This window comes from Muntiacus reevesi, chromosome X (assembly GCF_963930625.1).
Source record: "Muntiacus reevesi chromosome X, mMunRee1.1, whole genome shotgun sequence".
Lineage (NCBI taxonomy): Eukaryota > Metazoa > Chordata > Mammalia > Artiodactyla > Cervidae > Muntiacus > Muntiacus reevesi.
In genome coordinates, this window is record NC_089271.1 from 51,197,163 (window position 1) to 51,216,267 (window position 19,105).

The window sequence follows — 19,105 nt, forward strand, 5'->3', positions numbered from 1 at the left end:
TGTTTTTTAGCCCTCTGTTTTTTTATACTCCAGGATGTGGGGCTTATGTGACAACAGCGTCTCCTAGATGTACTCGACAAGGTACACATTCTACACTATGCCCCCTTTGTCCTGGATAGTGTATGGGAAGTCTTGGGTCAAATGAAAGACAAGCCAAAGAAAAGAGCGTCCCAGTCACAGCGGGGGAACGGACCACAGAAGCAGAGGCAGGCAGAGGTGAGAGAGCTCAGACAAGGGAGGTGTGACAAGAAATGAAGAGGAACACCACCACCCCATTCACACTTGAGACTCACAGGGGGCACACTGCGCCATGACCCAATGTTGTCTTTGGGCAGAATCGTGGCTGTAGTTAAGAATTTCGTTTTCTGGAGCTGATCTTGGTTCCTGCTGCGGTGCAGGTGAGATCCAAGGGAGGGCTCTGCATCACCCGAGGGAGAAATGTGGAAACGGACTGAACCCAGACGAAGCCTAAGCAGGCAATGGGCTAGGGGACCTTGCTGCTGAGGCTGAGGAGTGGACGTCCCCGCCCGGGGATGTGGAACCTCAGAAATAAAATAAGAGAACACAGGAAACAAGACAGAAATAGAGTCAGAGACACAGAGAACACACTGGTGGTTACCAGAGGAGGAAGGAGTAGGGAGTTGTATAAAACAGGGAACGGATTAGGAGATACAAACTTCCAGTTATAAAATAAGTCATGGGAATGGAATGTACATACAGGGAATATAGTCTATAACCTTGTAATAAATCTCTGTGGTGACACATGGGAACCAAACTTATCATGGCAATTCATTTCATAATGTTTAAAAATATGGAATCACTTTGTTGTGCACTTGAAACAAATATAATATCATATATCAATCTTGGGCCTCCCCAGTGACTTAGTGGTAAAGAATCCTCCTGCAATGCTGGAGCTGCAGGAGGCATGGGTTGGATTCCTGGGTTGGGAAGATCCCCTGAAGGAGGGCGTGGCAACCCACTCCACTATTCTTGCCTGGAGAATCCCATGGACAGAGGAGCCTGGTGGGCTACAGTCATGTGGTCGCAAAGAGTTGGACATGACTGATGTGACTTGGCATGCACGCACGCATGGCAACTTTACTGAAGAAATAAAGAGTGGGGACCCTGAATGGAGGATGCCAAGGTCTGCGGGTCACTTTTTCTCTGGCGGCCTATGTGACTCTGAGCAATCCCCCTAACTTCTCTGTCCTCTGCTTTCTCACCTCATCAATTAGGATTGAAATCGTCCAAAATGATGGGTCTCTGAAGGAGGATTAAATGAGGTGACAGAAAGAAATACATTGAATGTGGTCTGATACCTGGTAAAAGATGAACAACCTTGAAATGCCATGTTAGCCCTGCTAAACGTGCCCACACTGACTAAATTCATGCCTCTGAGTTTCAAGAAGAAAAGCTCCCTTGGAGCTGGGAGACAAGTCCTGCAAGATGGGTTGAGCTCTGAAACTCTCTGATGAGATCACAAGTTCAGACTCCAATAAATATACCTGTTCTCAAGCGCCTCTGTCCACAGAAGACTCATGGATTTCTGCAGAAATATAGCTCTGGGGGCTAGCTGAGAGCACAGACCGACAGACAGCAGAATTCATTTTCACTTCTGAAGAATCTCACAGGCACCTGCTGACTACACAACATTGGGCTCCGAGTGTGGGGAGGAAAAGTACATTTCATCACTCATGTCTCCTGTAATGAAAAGGGAAGCTATTTGTTATTAAGAGAAAGATGTTTGTGAATCACAGATCTGAAAAAGGTCTTATATTCAGAATACGTAAGGAATTTTAAAATTGCAAAGGACACAATGTAGTGAAGGAGGACAGATCCGTGTGCCAGGGATTGGGGTGTGGGAGGGGAAACCAGAAAGGGCATTTTTAGGGTGATGGACGGGGCCTGTGTCCTGGCCGTGGTGGTGATCACTGGAATCTCTCCGTGTGTCAGAGCTCAGAGAGCTGCACACCCAAAGACAAGCAGGCCAGGAATTCCCTGGTGGTCCAGTGGTTAAGAATGTGCCTGCCATATAAAATTAACATACAGAAACCCCTTGCATTCCGATAAACTAATAAGGAAAAATCAGGAAGAGTAATTAAGGAAATAATCTCATTCACCATTGCAATGAAAAGAATAGAATTCTTAGGAATAAATTTACATAAAGAAACAAAAGACCTGTATACAGAAAACTATGAAAAAAAAAACTGATGAAAGAAATCAAAGATGACACAAACAGATGGAGAAATGTACCATGTTCTTGGATTGGAAGAATCAGTATATACTACCCAAAGCAATCTATAGATTCATCACAATCCCGATCAAACTACCAAAGGTACTTTTCACCGAACTAGAACAAATAATTTCACAGTTTGTATGGAAACACTAAAGACTCGAATACCCAAAGCAATCTTGAGAAAGAAGAATGGAACTGGAGGAATCAACCTGCCTGACTCCAGGCTCTACTACAAAGCTATAGTCATCAAGACAGTATGGTACTGGCACAAAGACAGAAATATAGATCAATGGAGCAAAATAGAGAACCCAGAGATAAATCCCCACACCTATGCACAGGATATCTCTGACAAAGGACGAACAAATATACAATGGTGTAAACAAAGTCTCTTCAACACGTGATGCTGGGGAGAATGCTCAACTACGTGTAAAAGAATGAAACTGGAGCACTTTCTAACACCAGACACAAAAATAAACTCAAAATTGATTAAAGAACTAAATGTAAGACCAAAAACTGTAAAACCCTTAAGAGGAAATCATAGGCAGAACACTCTCTGACATAAATCACAGCAAGATCCTCTATGACCCACCCCCAAGAGTAATGGAAATAAAAACAAAAATAAACAAAAGGGACCAAATTTACCTTAAATGCTTTTGCACAACGAAGGAAACTATAAGCAAGGTGAAAAGACAGCCCTCAGAGCAGGAGAAAAGAATAGCAAATGAAACAACTGACAAAGAATGAATCTCCAAAATATACAAGCAGATCATGCAGCTCAATAACAGAAAAACGAACAACCCCAGAAAAAGTGGGCAAGAGACCTAAACAGACATTTCTCCAAAGACATACAGATGGGTACCAAGCACATGGAAGAGATCCTCAACATCACTCATTATTAGAAAACTGCAAATCAAAACCACAATGAGGTATCACCTCACACAGGTCAGAATGGCCGTCATCAAAACGTCTACAAACAATAAATGCTGGAGATGGTGTGGAGAAAAGGGAACCTTCCTCCCCTCTTGGTGGGAACGCAAACTGGTACAGCCACTATGGAGAACAGAGTGGAGATTCCTTAAAACACTGGGAACAGAACTGCCACACGACCCAGCAGTCCCACTGCTGGGCATACACCTCGAGGAAACCGGAAGTGAACAGACACAGGTACCCCAATGTTCACAGCAGCACGATTCACAACAGCTAGGACATGGAGGGAACCTAGACGTCCGTCGGCAGATGAATGGATGAGGAAGTTGTGGTGCGTGTACACAATGGAACATTACTCAGCTATAAAAAGGAAGACATTTGAATCAGTGCTAATGAGTTGGATGAACCTGGAGCCTGTTATACAGAGAGAAGTCAGTCAGAAAGAGAAAGACAAGACTTCTATTAATGCATATTTATGCAATTTAGAAAGACGGTAGCAACGATTCTACATGCAGGGAAGCAAAGGGGACAGAGACGTACAGAACATACTTTTCAACCCGGTAAAAGAAGGCGAGGGTGGGATGATTTGAGAGAATAGCAGTGAAACATACACATTCCCATATGTAAAACAGATGACCAGTGCAAGTTCAATGCATGAAGCAGGGCACCCAAAGGCGGTGCTCTGGGATAACCCAGAGGGATAGGGTGGGGAGGGAGGTGGGATGGGGGTTCAGGAGGGGAGGACACATGTATACCTGCGGCCAATTCATGTTGATATATGGCAAAAGCCATCCCGATATGGTATAGTAATTATCCTCTGATTAAAATAAATTAATCATTAAAAAAATAAAACAGAACCCACCTGCCAATGCAACGGGGCAGGTGTTCAGTCCCTAGTTCAGGAAAATTCCACGTGCCGCAGGGCAACTAAGACGGTGTGTCACAACTACTGAACCCACCTGCTTCGACTACGGAAGCCCTCGAGCCTAGAGTCCATTCTCCGCAACAAGAGAAGTCTCTGAAATGAGAAGCGCATGCACCGCCACTAGAGAGTAGTCCTCCTTCTCCACAACTAGAGAAAGCCTCGTGCAGCAACAAAGACTCAGTGCAGCCACCAATAAATAGATAAACAATAAGAAAGAAAACCGGGCCAATCTTACTGTGTGTTCATTTGAAAAATCCAATGGTAGGTACCAAAGTAGGTGCATCTCTCTATATTCTTTGAATGATCATTATCTTGGGTGAAGCTAACAAAAATTACATCACAGGCTATATTAAAATTTTAGATCAGCTTCCCAGGCACTGCTTTCTTCTAGAGAGCTACGTTTCTCAGAGAACTGTTACTTAGGAACTTTAGTCACCAGAACTGGGGCCTCCACCACACACAAGGGCAGAAAGCAAAAGACATGAGGAAGGCACGACTCATATCCTATGAGTTTATGAGTTGCCTGTGACCATAGGCTAGGATGAACACACATCCCAGAGTCTCCTCACATTTCAGGAACTGAAACCTGTATTTCAACCACTTAGTTCAGTTCTTTAAGGCCACTGCTATCCCCTTAAACAAAGAGTTGGTGTGAAACACTTGGAAAATGACCTTAACCCAATTCACTCCCAACCTCTTGCCACATGTCACAAGGAGTCTGTCATGATATTTCCTCACCTAGAAAGCCAATTCTCAGATAAAGAAAAGAATTCAAACTCACACACAACTTGTGAAGAAATACTGAGATTTTAGAAACTGACCCACAACTAACCCATGGTTCATCATTCTTTTCTCTTGTCTCCCTCCATCCACTCTGAGAAATGAATATTTGGCCATGCTGTCTGATTTACCCACCAAGTTGTTCACACCACACACAGGATGTTGTTACAAGTGAGCCTAAACAAGGCATTGACACCAGCCAGCCCTAATGAAGTCGGCTACCTGGGGGCAGGGAGGTGGCCAGGGCAATAAATTCATCATCTCATTTCCTTCATCACCCTACCCCATTTCATTCCCTGCAGTCACCTGGACCAAACGAATAAAGATCTCGCACCAAATCGCTGCTTAAATGACCACTGCCTCAAGTTTCCTTCGTTATCTCACGAGGCTTCTGAGGCCAGGGAACAGATTTGACCTGAGATGAGTAAAGCTAGAGAGACAGCCCATTGGCCAGAGATTCTGTTTGGAAGGTGATGTCTCTCAGTGTACTCTTTACGACCCCATGGACCAAGGCCCGCCAGGTTCCTCTGTCCAGGGGATTCTCCAGGCGAGAATACTGGAGTGGGTTGCCATGCCCTCCTCCAGAGAAACTTTCTGACCCAGGGATTGAACCCAGGTGTCCTAACTCCCCTGCATTGCAGACAGATTCTCTACTGCTGAGCCCCCAAGGAAGCCCATGACAAACCTAGACAGCATATTAAAAAGCAGAGACATCACATTGCTGACAAAGGTCTGCAGAGTCAAAACTATGGTTTTTCCAGTAGTCATGTACAGATGTGTGAGTTGGATCATTAAGAAGGCTGAGAGATGCTTTCGAATTGCGGTGCTGGAGAGATGACCCTTTAGAATCCCTCGGACACTAAGGAGAACTACTCTGCCCATCCTAAAGGAAATGAACTCTGAATACTCACTGGAAGGACTGATGCTGAAGCTGTAATACTTTGGCCACCTGATGCGAATAGCTGACTCATTGGCAAACACCCTAATGCTGGAAAAGATCGGAGGCAGGAGGAGAAAGGGGGAGACAGAGGGTGAGGTGGTTAGACAGCATCAGCAACACAATGGACATTAATTTGATCAAATTCGGGGAGACAGTGTAGGACAGAGGAGCCTGGCGTGCTGCAGGTCATGGGGTCGTAAATAGTCGGACATGACTGAGCGACTGAACAACAACCACCACCTCCACCTTCCCTTGGAAATTCCCTAAGGTGCCACCGCCCCACTCTCAGCAGGGCTAAGAAGCTTTCTGTGTGTGTCAGTGGTGAAGGCTGAGACTTCTGTCTTCACACACTCAGCGCCCCCTGCTTAGGGTTGATGGCGGGTCCTTAACACTCATCACTCCCTCCCAGAGCTCAGACCAGGGAGCCTCCTCACAACAGTCATGGAGCACCCTCCCCTGCTACAGAATTGGGAGTTGTATGTCTTTACCCCTCTCAATGTGTTTTCTCCCTTTACACTCACTTCCACATTTCTTCCTTGAGTCACCAAATCCAACCCTGCTCATCCCCAACTGGTCCCTCTAAGAAGTTGCACCTGCATCTCTAGCCCATCTCTAGCACCACATGCACAGGGAGGGTGCATGTAAGCCCTGCGCCATGTATCTTCTTTCTCCATTCTCTTCGGAATCTGTCGACTCCCATATATCACAAAAGGGCTCCAGATCACCCACAAAGGGGGCGGTGCTGCAGGGGAGGCTGTGACTCTCATCCACAGCCTGGGTCAAAGCAGGACTGTGTTACAAGTGCCATAAGCTGCCCCACTGCATCATGAGAGCCAAAAGAGCCAAGGTCTGAAAGTGCTTCACAGACATTTCCGTGGACAGAACACCAGTGTCTTCCTTGGCACCTGTGAGCTGTTGTTTGGTTTGGGCCTATGGCGTCACTGACCTTTTTCACAACGCTTGCAGGCTTAGCTAGCCTTCCATCAGGACCTCTCTGCTCCCCACAGCCCCCCACCTGCTGTACCAAAGACATCACTTCTGAGTTCCGTGCGCCGTTTGGGTTTCACTTGGCAAGGATACCAACACAACTTTTTTATGCTGAAACCTCAAGACACCTGAGGAGAACGAGTCTTCAGAAAGTCCATTTTTCAATTATAACAGAAAAACTGCCTATGTAACAATGAAGATACAACAAATTACAATACTAATAAAATGTTATTTGGAAATTATCTAGAATGTCATACTTCAGAGAAAAAAACTTAGGATGTGGTCTATTGCCTTCCAGGTTTTGATCTCTGCATTTAAGAAAATCACGAGATGGGGGAGGTAATCTCTTCATGATATTATATCTGTTGCTCTGTCTGTGTATCATTATATTATATTATGGTTATGCTACTTTCCATAATGATGAGGGTGCTCCACTAATGTTGGTCAGAGGAATCACTGTTTAGACCTCGGTATGGACCAGGAATGGTTCTCTGTTATGTGTGCATGCTGACATGACACCCCATGGTCTTTCACGCACTTAGGAGACACTGTCTTCAATCCATACTCAGATCCATAGTAATGTTTCAGGAGGATGGACATGTTGATCTGCCTTTTGACCCAGAGTACGGCAGACACTGCACTGTATTCCAGATTGTGGTCAGATCCCACACCTGGCTGTTTCTCTCTGGCCTGGGCACCAATCTGACTCAGCTCTTGCCAGCTAGGTGACTTTGTGCAGATGCATTCACCCGTTAACATCTACGTGTCTCTGCTCCTCAGCTGACAAAAGGGATGATAGCATTACAGATGCTTACCTCACAGGGTTGCTAAGAGTACTCAAAGACTTCATTATGCGTATATGTACGGAGAGCTACGCATGGTGCAGAAGGGGAGCTCTTCTTCCTGTGTCTCTTCACTTCTGTTTCCTCTTGTACTAGCAGCCCCCTGTCCCTGCCCCCACGCGTTCACCTCCCCCACCCCTACTCTGCTCTCTCTCCCCTGTGTCCCTGTCCTCAGAGTCTCCATCCCAAAACAGAGCTGAACATCTCCTCACGATTTACCCCAGAAAATACCCATACCATTACCCTTGGATTAAACAATCATGAACATTAGCAGAAAAAATAAGAAACACAATAAACGGGCAATGTTAAAACTAAGTAAGAAATAAAGCATTACTTATGCAAGTCTGACTACTAATATTTTCATACCTTCATCAGATTCAGATCTTCAGAATTTAATATATGAGAATTAGACTTGACAAAACAATGACAGAAAAGGTAATGCAATGTGGTTCCTTAAATAAGACCTAACAAAATGGGGGCACATGGTGTGGGTTGAGAAATTCAATATAATTAGGATGTCAGTAGTCCCCATACAGATCCATCAATTTCCATGGAATTTCTTCAATTTCCAGTCAGAAATTCCAGCAGGAATTTTTTGTACACATACACTAATTGAGGATAAAATTTCTGTGGTAAGGCAAATGAACTAGATTAGCCAAATGATTCTGAAAAACAACTGTTGGAGGCATAACACAAACCTGAAATTTACTTTGCAGCTTCAATCAAAAGTTGTAAGCAACTAAGTGTCTATGAAGGGATGAATGGATACAGAAAACGTGGTGACACGGGTCAGAACGGCCACCTTCAGAAAGTCTACAAACAACAAATGCTGGATAGGGTGTGGAGGAAGGGGAACCCTCTTACACAGTGGATTGGAATGCAAACTGGTAGAGCCACTACGGAGAACAGTGTGGTATTCCTTTATAAACTGGGAATAGACCTGCCATGTGATCCAGCAATCCCACTGCTGGGCATACACCCCAAGGAAACCAGAAGTGAAACAGACACATGGACCCCGATGTTCACCGCAGCACTGTTTACAATAGCTAGGACATGGAAGCAACCTAGATGCCCACTGGCACACGAACGGAGAAGGAAGTGGTGGTACATATACAATGGAATATTACTCAAGTATAAAAAGGAACACACTTGAGTCAGTTCTACTGAGGTGGATGAACCTGGATCTTATTATATAGAGTGAAGTAAGTCAGAAAGAGAAAGAGAAATACTGTATATTAACGCATATATATGCAATTTAGAAAGACGGTACCAATGACCCTACATGCAGGGCAGCAAAGGAGACACAGACGTAAAGAACAGACTCTGGGACTCAGTGGGAGTGGGTGGGATGATTTGAGAGAATAGCATTGAAACATGTACATTACCAGATGTAAAACAGACGACCAGTGTCAAGTTCCATGCATGAAGCAGGGCACCCAAAGCTGGTACTCTGGGACAACCCAGAGGGATCGGGTACGGAGGGAGGTGGGAGGGTGGTTCAGAATGGGGGGATATGTGAATCCCTATTGCCGATTCATGTTGATGTATGACAAAAACATCACAATATTGTAAAGCAATTATCCCCCAATTAAAACAAATTAATTTTAAAAGAGAAAATGTGGCGATATATACAATGGAATATTATTCCGTCAGAAAGAAGAAAATTCTGCCTTTTGCAACAACATGAATGGACTTCAAAGGCTTTATGCTAAATGAAAACAGTGAAAGAGAGAAAGACATACATTGTATGTTCTCACTTATATGCAGAATCTAAAAAAGTCAAACTTACAGAAACAAGAGTTTAGAATGGTGGTTTCCAGGGCCTGTGCAAAATGTTGAGTACAGGGTACAAACTTCCAGGTATGAGATGAATAGGTTGCGTGGATCCAATGTATAGCATGGTGAGTATAATTAACAAAATGGTATAATACAGTGAAAGCTAAGAGGGTAGTTCTGAGATGCTATTTCCTCAACAATTTTTAAAAAGGATTATGTGAGGGGATAGAGTGCCAACCCTGCTGTGGTAATCGTTTTGCCAAATATGTGTGTATCAAATCATCACACTGGCATCTTAAACTTACAGGTTATATGTCAATAATACCTCAAAAAAGGTGGAAAACATAAGAGAGTCCTGACTGTTTCCGGTGGCAGAGCCCTCAAGCTATATTCTGTGTCCCTCTGACATCTCCCCATCATTCTTGAACTTCCCCTTATTACTGACATGACAAGGTGAACCAGGCTCATTTATCCTTTCCTTCCTCAGCCTGGGAACCCGTCATTTAGTGGAGAAAGGGGTTCAGAAGCTAGGATCTGGGGACTGGTGTAATTATTGCCGTTGGAATGTTGCTGTTTCCAGTAACTTGGGAATATATGAGTGTACACAATCACACACACAAACACATAGACACACACCTATTGTTATATATCAGTCTAGCAACATATGCACACCTATCGCATACAAGAAGTATGCATGGAGACCTTTAATCCCAGGAGAATTCTTCAGAAATTGTTCTAGTTTACTTCCTTTCCATACTGGAAATTCCCGTTTCCAAAAATGACAGACGTGGCTCTCAGCATTCTTATGTATTTGCTGAGTTGAGGAACCCAATGCATACAAGTGATCCCTCCTCCACAAAAAGGTCCTCCTCACAATCTATGCGGAACCATCCCTTGCCCTTGACTTCCACACCTCACTCAACCTTGAATCCATGAAGCAGTTAGCCTCCTTCCCACCCAATCCCCAGGGATATCCTTCTTTCCACCTTGGGCTCTGACTCCCAAGGCAGGGATGCCCCTCTACACATACACATGCCTTGCCTGGAAACACCGAATGGCTTTAGGACTGACGTGCTCAAGCACAAAGAAGGGAAGGGAAAGAAAGGGTAGGGCCAGCAAAAGGTGACTATGTCCTAATACAGTCAGCCATTCAATGTGAACTGGGCCAAACCCAAGCCATGGGATGAAGCCATTCTTTTTATTTTCCCCCTCGTTGTCCTCCAACTTCCCTTCCTGCCTCTGTCCTTTGCCCCAGTTTCTTTTTCTTCTTAAGTCCTGCCCTCTATCAAGAGTACCAATGTTACGAGGCATGATTCCCACATTATAACTGATCTCTGCTGCTTGACATTCAGTGTGACATCCCTGCAGCTGGGATACTCAAACTCTCTCTCTCTCATGATGGACCAGAAGGTCTCACTCCTAATTTCAGGGATAGGTAGGAGAGACGGTGCAGGGCACACGTTGAAACCTTCACTCCTTCATCTGTGAAATGCGGATGATCACAAATTGAGAGAGAAACAGAGACAGCAGCAACCAGACCCCTTTCAATGAGTGCTACATGCCAAACCCAGGGCATCACAGGACTCCTTGACATTCAGGAGCACGCCAAGCAGATTTCCATGCCAGGACAGTTGCATTTGTTGTTCCTTCTGCCTGGAATGCTCTTCCCTTAGATAACTTCCCTCACTTCCTCCAGATCTCTGCTTACTTGCCATCTTTCAGGGAGACTTTCCCTCCTTACCTTGAATAAAATGATAACATCATACCTACATATACCCTTTCCCCTGATCTAGCATTATCTTTCTTCATAGTGCCTGCCACCCTTGATTTGTTTACTGACCACGAAGTCTGTCAAAGAAGAGATTTGGTCAGTTCTGTCCTGTCACAAACTCCTCCAACAGTGCTTATGTATATGACAGGTGCTCAGAAAACATTTGCTGAAGGATAGTCTGAAGCGAGGCCCTTTGCACACATCGCTAACATGCACAGGTACCCTGCAAGACGCACACTGGCCCCACTGTGTTAATTATGATACATACTGAGATTCCAGGAGACAACTGATACGCTCAGCAACACACAGCACGTCAGGTTCCATGTCTTGGAATCATGTCTGCCAGCTTCCAAACCCTCAGTTCCCGGACAGAGACGTCACAGTAAAGAGCATAAGAGGTTTTCTTTCTGACACAGAGACTCCAGACAGCTCAGATAGATACCCAGAGACACCAAAAAGAGCTCACTGAATCTCTGCACAGAGAGCACACAACTCTCAGACCCTCAAACACAACTGAGACCATAACCATACACGCTGTGAAAAAGACCCTCCAAACAGACCAAAGTCTTTCAAGACAGAAACAAATGAGAACCGCACAGATACTTCACACCATGGAGACTGACTCCCAAACCACTCGGACACTTACCAAACTAATACAAAAACCCTAAACGGAAAGAGAACTTTTAATAACTCAAGAACATCATATTACCTTTAGATAAAGTGCCCAGACAAATGGAAAACCTGCACCCTGTGCACAGATCCCCAAGCACCTGAGACTTTACACCTTTAGACAAACCCATCATTAAAGCAGCTCAGAAACATCACAACTTGGGACCAGAATCAAAAACTCAGAGGTCTCACAATCTCGGGTGCACACGCCTACACAGAGATCTCACACCCAGGAACTGAAAGGCCAGAAAGCTCCAAGAGTGCACACCCCGGAATACAGGCACACACATCCTAGGGGCTTTGTACTATGGCTCACAAAATCCACTCAGATCAAATATCCCATCAGTCACGACTCCGCCCAAAGGCTCAAAGAGATCAAATGTACCCAAACAGCACCTGTTTTCACACGTACAAGCCAAGGCTCGCTGACACAGGTTAGTCTCCAGGGAGAGACATCAAAGTCAGAGACCTCTCCCTGGACAAGAATTGCATGCATTTGTGCGGATGACCGAGGGCTGCCACATGCTCCAGACTGAGCGAGAGCTAAACAAGACATGCTCCAGACTGAGCGAGAGCTAAACAAGACCGAAACGTCGTTCCCATACACAGCCAGCGACTGCGCCAAACCTCGCCACTAACCAGGGCAGCTATTCGGCCCCTTCGGGAAAAGCAATGCAACTCGGAGAAAAACTGTATACTCTAAAAAGCCGCGAACGGCAACATGCCTCTCGTCCTCAGGTCCAGTTCTGCCATCCCAGTGCCTGTAACAGCCAGCCAGCCAACTGGAACTGGGCTGGCGACGAAGCAGGGCGGGACTCGCGGGACTTCCGGCGCCTATGCGCGCCCCGGAAGAGCTCATTCCGGCGATCTCGCGGTGACCAATCAATGCCCAGAACGCTTCCTGACGCCAGACCCCAAACTGGCAGCCCATCTTGCTCCGTAGCGGTCCCCCCTTGGATGTAACCATGTAGAAACGAAGGGGTGGAATTGGAAAAGTGACGAGGACAGTTGCAGCTTCATACCCGTGTCCACTCGGACTCGCATGCAGCGGGAAGCCAGAATGGAGCGAATGGGGATGGAGCCAGTGGTGCCATGGGTGCCTCCGCTAGGAACCCTGGTCGATGCCCGACGCGGTATAAAGGTACTCTCTGTGTTGTCATACGCGCTCTCGAATGGTACCTTCCAGAGTGGGTGGTCTTACCGCTACCACTGCGTGGTACATCCCAGGACCGAACTGTTTCATCTGGCGCGCCCTTTGGTGGTGAGACTGGGGAACAGCCGATGTAGATGCCGGTGGACCGTTAGAGGATGATCCTCCAAGGGTGGAAAGGCAAAGTTAGGATGAAAACCCCACCGATTGCTGCAATCTTGGACTCAGAAAAATGTCTCCATAAACTGAAGATTACTTGTCTGTAGTGGCCACTATCGTAACAGGAAGCAAGGAAAGCATTTTCTGTGTGCTGGGCATTGTGCTTGTTTGTACTTTTCTGTTTAATACAGAGCAGGTCTCAATGGGGAAAGCCAGCCACAGTCCCCCAACGGGCAGGGGAGAGAAAGCTTCGGACTGGGATCTGAAGGTCTGGAGTGGGGAAGGCCTCTGTCGTTGACTGCGAGTAATATGTGAGAAGGACAACAGGACTTTCCATTCTGTTCGGAAAGGGGTCAACCCCGAGGGGACGCTAGGATACTGCATAGGTGAGATAAAGACCATGGCTTTGTCACCATCTTGTTACCCCTGAATATGTTTCCTAGCAGAATCCTCAGCCTGTCTAGCTATGCCTCTGTCAACAATTTAAATTTGCTTAATCATTCCGACATTCTTTCATCCTCTCCACAGTTTCTGTCAAGCACAACTATGTGTGTTAGGAAACAGAAAATCAACCTTGGCTTCATGGAACTTACATTGTGTTGGGGTCATACAGCCCGAAAAGGTAAGTAATTTATCGGGTGTTCATAACGGCTCTGGTTAACATTAAACCGGGATAGTGAAATAGAGAGAGGGGATGATATCTAGAAAGAGTGGCCAGAGACCTTCCTTCTAAGATCGTGACATTTGAGCAAAAGCCTAGAGGAGATGCATATCTGGGAGAAAAGTGTCCCAGACAGAGTTAAGGCCAGTGGAAAAACTGGCGAGTGGATCTCAGTGTAGAGTGTATGAAAAGAATGAGGAGGGCTATGTGACTGACACAGCATGATGGAGGGAGAGCCGGGAGATCCGAGGAGAGTCGTGATGAGGGGCGGGTCCCTTACAGCATTCTGTCCACAGGGAGGACTTTGACTAGATCCACAGGAGGGTTCTTACCAGAGAAGCCCCCAGGGTTCTTTCAGAGGCTCAGATCACACAATGATTGTTGAGGAGCTCTAGATTCATCCCAGGAAATCCACAGACCCTCTGCAGTTGAACATGCCTTTCCTGGAATCCCCTACACTTAAGGGAAATCCCCCCTACTGCTCCCAGTGGACATCCGTGTCAACTGATGATACCCTCAGGAGAGACAGAGGAAGGACCCTCACGGTATGAGTGAGGTCACAGTCAGTCTCGTAAAGGCAAAAAGGGAGGGTATAACATGCACAGAGATGTCAGGGAGAAAGACAAAGATAGAACATTGGACAGGAGCAGAGAGACTATTTCTAGCAGCAAAGGATTCCCAATTAGCACCCACCCATGGGCCCCATTGCTTTTTCGATGATCCCACAGACGTAGGCCATTTCATTTCTGGTTCCTCTGCCTTTTCTAAAACCAGCTTGAACATCTGGAAGTTCACAGTTTACGTATTGCAGAAGCCTGGCTTGGAGAATTTTGAGGATTACTTTACTAGCGTGTGAGATGAGTGCAATTGTGCAGTAGTTTGAGCATTCTTTGGCGTTGCCTTTCTTTGGGTTTGGAATGAAAACTGACCTTTTCCAGTCCTGTTACCACTGCTGAATTTTCCAGATTTGCTGGCATATTGAGTGCAGCACTTTCACAGGATTTGAAATAGCTCAACTGGAATTCCATCACCTCCACTAGCTTTGTTCGTAGTGATACTATGCCAAAGCCTTTGACTGTGTGGATCACAATAAACTGTAGAAAATTCTGAAAGAGATGGGAATACCAGACCACCTGACCTGCCTCTTGAGAAGCCTGTATGCAGGTCAGGAAGCACCAGTTAGAACTGGACATGGAACAACAGACTGGTTCCAAATAGGAAAAGGAGTACGTCAAGGCTGTATATTGTCACTCTGCTTATTTAACTTATATGCAGAGCACATCATGAGAAATGCTGGGCTGGATGAAGCAGAAACTGGAATCAAGATTGCCAGGAGAAATATCAATAACCTCAGATATGCAGATGACACCACCCTTACAGCATAAAGTGAAGGGGAACTAAAAAGCCTCTTGATGAAAGTGAAAGAGGAGAGTGAAAAAGTTGGGTTAAAGCTCAACATTCAGGAAACTAACATCATGGCATCTGGTTCCATCACTTCATGGCAAATAGATGGGGAAACAGTGGAAGCAGTGTCAGACTTTATTTTTGGGGGGCTCCAAAATCACTGCAGATGGTGATTGCAGCCATGAAATTAAAAGACGCTTCCTCCTTGGAAGGAAAGTTATGACCAACCTAGACAGCATATTAAAAGGCAGAGACATTAGTTTTCCAACAAAGATGCATCTAGTCAAAACTATGGTTTTTCCAGTGGTCACGTATGCATGTGAGAGTTGGACTGTGAAGAATGCTGAGAGCCAAAAAATTTATGCTTTTGAACTGTGGTGTTAGAGAACACTCTTGAGAGTCCCTTGGATTGCACGGAGATCCAGCCAGCCCGTCCTAAAGGAGATCAGTCCTGGGTGTTCATTGGAAGGACTGATGCTGAAGCTGAAACTCCAGTACTTTGGCCACCTCATGCGAAGAGTTGACTCATTGGAAAAGATCCTGATGCTAGGAGGGATTGGGGGCAGGAGAAGGGGACGACAGAGGATGAGATGGCTGGATGGCATCACCAACTCGATGGACATGAGTTTGAGTAAACTCCAGATACTGGTGATGGACAGGGAGGACTGGCGTGCTGTGGTTCATGGGGTCGCAAAGAGTCAGAAACGACTGAGTGACTGAACTCAACTGAAGTGATGGGCCCCCAGCCCTGCTACTGGATGGGGTGCCTATCTCTACAGGAGAAAAGAAGCTGCTCCCCCTCCCTGCACCCGCCCCACCACCAGGGACTGTCTCTAGGAAATGACTCAGTTGCCCATGCCCTGGCTCTTAATCATACTCTCTTGGCACACATCAGGGTCCTCTGCCCTGATCAAGATATGGAGATATTCCTGTCACGGAGAGGCTCATACTGTACACAGGGTCCCTCAAAACCTGTCCTGCCCTGACTGCCCTCGTGCTGACCTCAGTTCCAATGAATGCTTTAATGGGGGAAAGAGAGGAAGGGATCGCTGCATTTGTGGTGGAGCCTCATGCAAATTGGTGAATGTGAGGTTTCTCCCCACCTGCTTGGAGGCTCACCTTTGTATTTTCCACCACCACGTCCCCAAGGAATGTGCAGATTACATTTGATGCATCAGGTAAGCAGCTGGGTGTGTGATGGGGAGACACAGAACATATCCTGATAGACAGTCACGGGGTCCTTGTGGCCCTGTGCCAACGCCCCCCTCCCCCATTACCTGGCCAGGGTTCTGCTGAGTCTTCCCTGCCTCCTCCAAGGAGCCCAAGCCTGCATCCAGTTCCTCCTGTCCTCATGAGCCGAGACCCTCCATCTGCACTGAGCCTTGGGCTCCAATCTGCAAATGTTGGCCTCTTTGTCGTGGGTTGGGCAGATTGCTTGAGTGAGTGTGTGTACACAGTTTTTTCACAGGGCCCCTATCAAGGGTGGTAGTCATGTCAGGAAGTATTGTTCTTCTCAGTATTGTTACCGTGAGCTCCTGTGTACTGCACATGACTTGCCCTCCCTGAGGATGGAGCCACAAGATTTCGTCTCTGTAGGGAGGCATGGTAGAAATCGTAGCAAATGTGATATCACAGGTCTACTTCTAAGACCGATGATAGTGGGGTCCATCCAGTGTTCCTCTTAAGACTACTCTCATATGCAGATCCATGAACAGCTTAGAGACCCAACCCTCTGGACAACCACCCCTCCCCTCCCAATAGTTCAGAGACTTCATGCCCGGGACAGAGATCCACAAACAGTTCACAGAGCACTCATCCTGGACAGCAACCCAAAACAGTTTAAGTACGTTACACCTGAGGCACAGACCCTAACCATCTTAGACAATTCCAACCCTCAGTTCAGTTCAGTCATTCAGTCATGTCCAACTCTTTGAGAGCCCATGGACTGCAGCATTCCAGGCCTCCCTGTCCATCGCCAACTCCCCGAATTTACTCAAACTGATGTCCATTGAGTCGGTGATGCCATCCAACCATCTCATCCTCTGTCGTCCCCTTCTTCTCCCACCTTCAATCTTTCCCAGCATCAGGGTCTTTTCAAATGAGTCAGTTCTTCGCATCAGGTGACCAAAGTATTGGCGTTTCAGTTTGAGCATCAGTCCTTCCAATGAATATTCAGGATCGATTTCCTTAGGATGGACTGGTTGAATCTCCTTGCAGTCTAAGGGACTCCAACACGACATTTCAAAAGCATCAATTCTTCAGTGCTCAGCTTTCTTTATAGTCCAATTCTTACATTCACACATGACTACTGGGAAAACCATAGCCTTGACTAGATGGACCTTTGTTGGCCAAATATTGTCTCTGCTTTTTTTTTTCATTTATTTTTATTAGTTGGAGGCTAATTACTTCACAGCATTGCAGTGGGTTTTGTGATACATTGACATGAATCAGCCATAGAGTTACATGCGTTCCGCATCCCGATCCCCCCTCCCACCTCCCTCTCCACCCGATTCCTCTGGGTCTTCCCAGTGCACCAGCCCCAAGCCCTTGTCTCATGGATCCCACCTGGGCGGATGATCTGTTTCCCTATAGATAATGTACATGCTGTTCTCTCGAAACATCCCACCCTTACCTTCTCCCACAGACTGTGAGTTGGATGAAACTGGAGCCCATTATACAGAGTAAAGCCAGAAAGATAAAGATCATTACAGCATACTAAGACATATATATGGAATCTAGAAAGGTGGTAATGATAAACCTATACACAAAACAGAAAAAGAGACACAGTTGTCTCTGCTTTTTAACATGCTGTCTAGTTTGGTCCTAATTTTTCTTCCAAGGAGCAAGCATCTTTTAATTTCATGGCTGCAGTCACCATGTGCATTGATTTTGGAGTCCCCCAAAATAAAGTCTGTCACTGTTTCCCCATTTATTTGCCATGAAGTGATGGGACCAGATACCATGATCTTAGTTTCCTGAATGTTGAGCTTTAAGCCAACTTTTACACTCTCCTCTTTCCCTTTCTTCAAGGGACTCTTTAGTTCTTCTTTGCTTTCTCCCATATGGGTGGTGTCATCTGCATATATGAGGTTATTGATATTTCTCCTGGCAATCTTGATTCCAGCTTGTGCTTCTTCCAGCCCAGCGTTTCTCATAATGTACTCTGCATCTAAGTTAAATAAGCAAGGTGACAATATACAGCCTTGAGTTACCCCTTTTCCTATTTGGAACCAATGTGTTGTTCCATGTCCAGTTCTGGTTCTTTCTTCCTGACCTGCAAACACATTTGTCAAGAGGCAAGTCAGGTGATCTGGTATTCCCATCTCTTTTAGAATTTTCCACAGTTTGCTGTGGTCCACACAGTCAAAGGCTTTGGCATAGTCAATAAAGCAGAAGGAGATGTTTTTCTGGAACGCTTTTGCTTTTTCTATGATCCAAAGGATGTTGACAATTTGATCTCTGGTTCCTCTGTCATTTGTAAATCCACCTTGAACATCTGGCCTCAGGTAAATTCAGATCCTTAAGACAAACAGCATTACTCACAGCCAGTTCTACAAGTCTTGAGTTGTAACCACTGTGGTTGCTGACCTAAAGTGCATTCTGAAGGAATTTAGGGTGAAAAACAGTATGAGGCACACTGTTCTTGGACAAGTTGGCCTTTTTAAATTTACTGATACCTCAGGAAAACTTTCAGTGACCCTAGATTCTTGCATCTTCCACACAAAGAAAAGCATGAAAATAATGAACTTGTGACATCTGATCTCTGTGTTTCACAGCAATCTTTAACCAATGTGCACGCCTGACTGTATGTACTTCCTAGGCAACAATCATACTGACTTCTCTGCTACCTCCTCCAAGCAGTTTCCTCAGAAGTAACG

General features: G+C 45.8%; 1 long non-coding RNA gene across 6 annotated transcripts in view; it reads left to right on the plus strand.

Annotated features, from left to right (window-relative positions):
- LOC136153860 (uncharacterized) overlaps window positions 1-19,105 on the plus strand; it is a 198,999-nt gene that overhangs the window by 160,288 nt on the left and 19,606 nt on the right. For 2 of the 6 annotated variants that reach the window (XR_010660435.1, XR_010660436.1), the window contains exons 1-3: window positions 12,716-13,548; window positions 13,691-13,784; window positions 14,598-16,405. This is a non-coding gene — a long non-coding RNA (uncharacterized lncRNA). Of the gene's footprint in view, window positions 1-12,715; window positions 13,549-13,690; window positions 13,785-14,597; window positions 16,406-16,512; window positions 17,124-19,105 lie in introns of those variants that run through there. The other 4 variants (XR_010660440.1, XR_010660438.1, XR_010660437.1 and 1 more) reach the window with 4 other exon arrangements.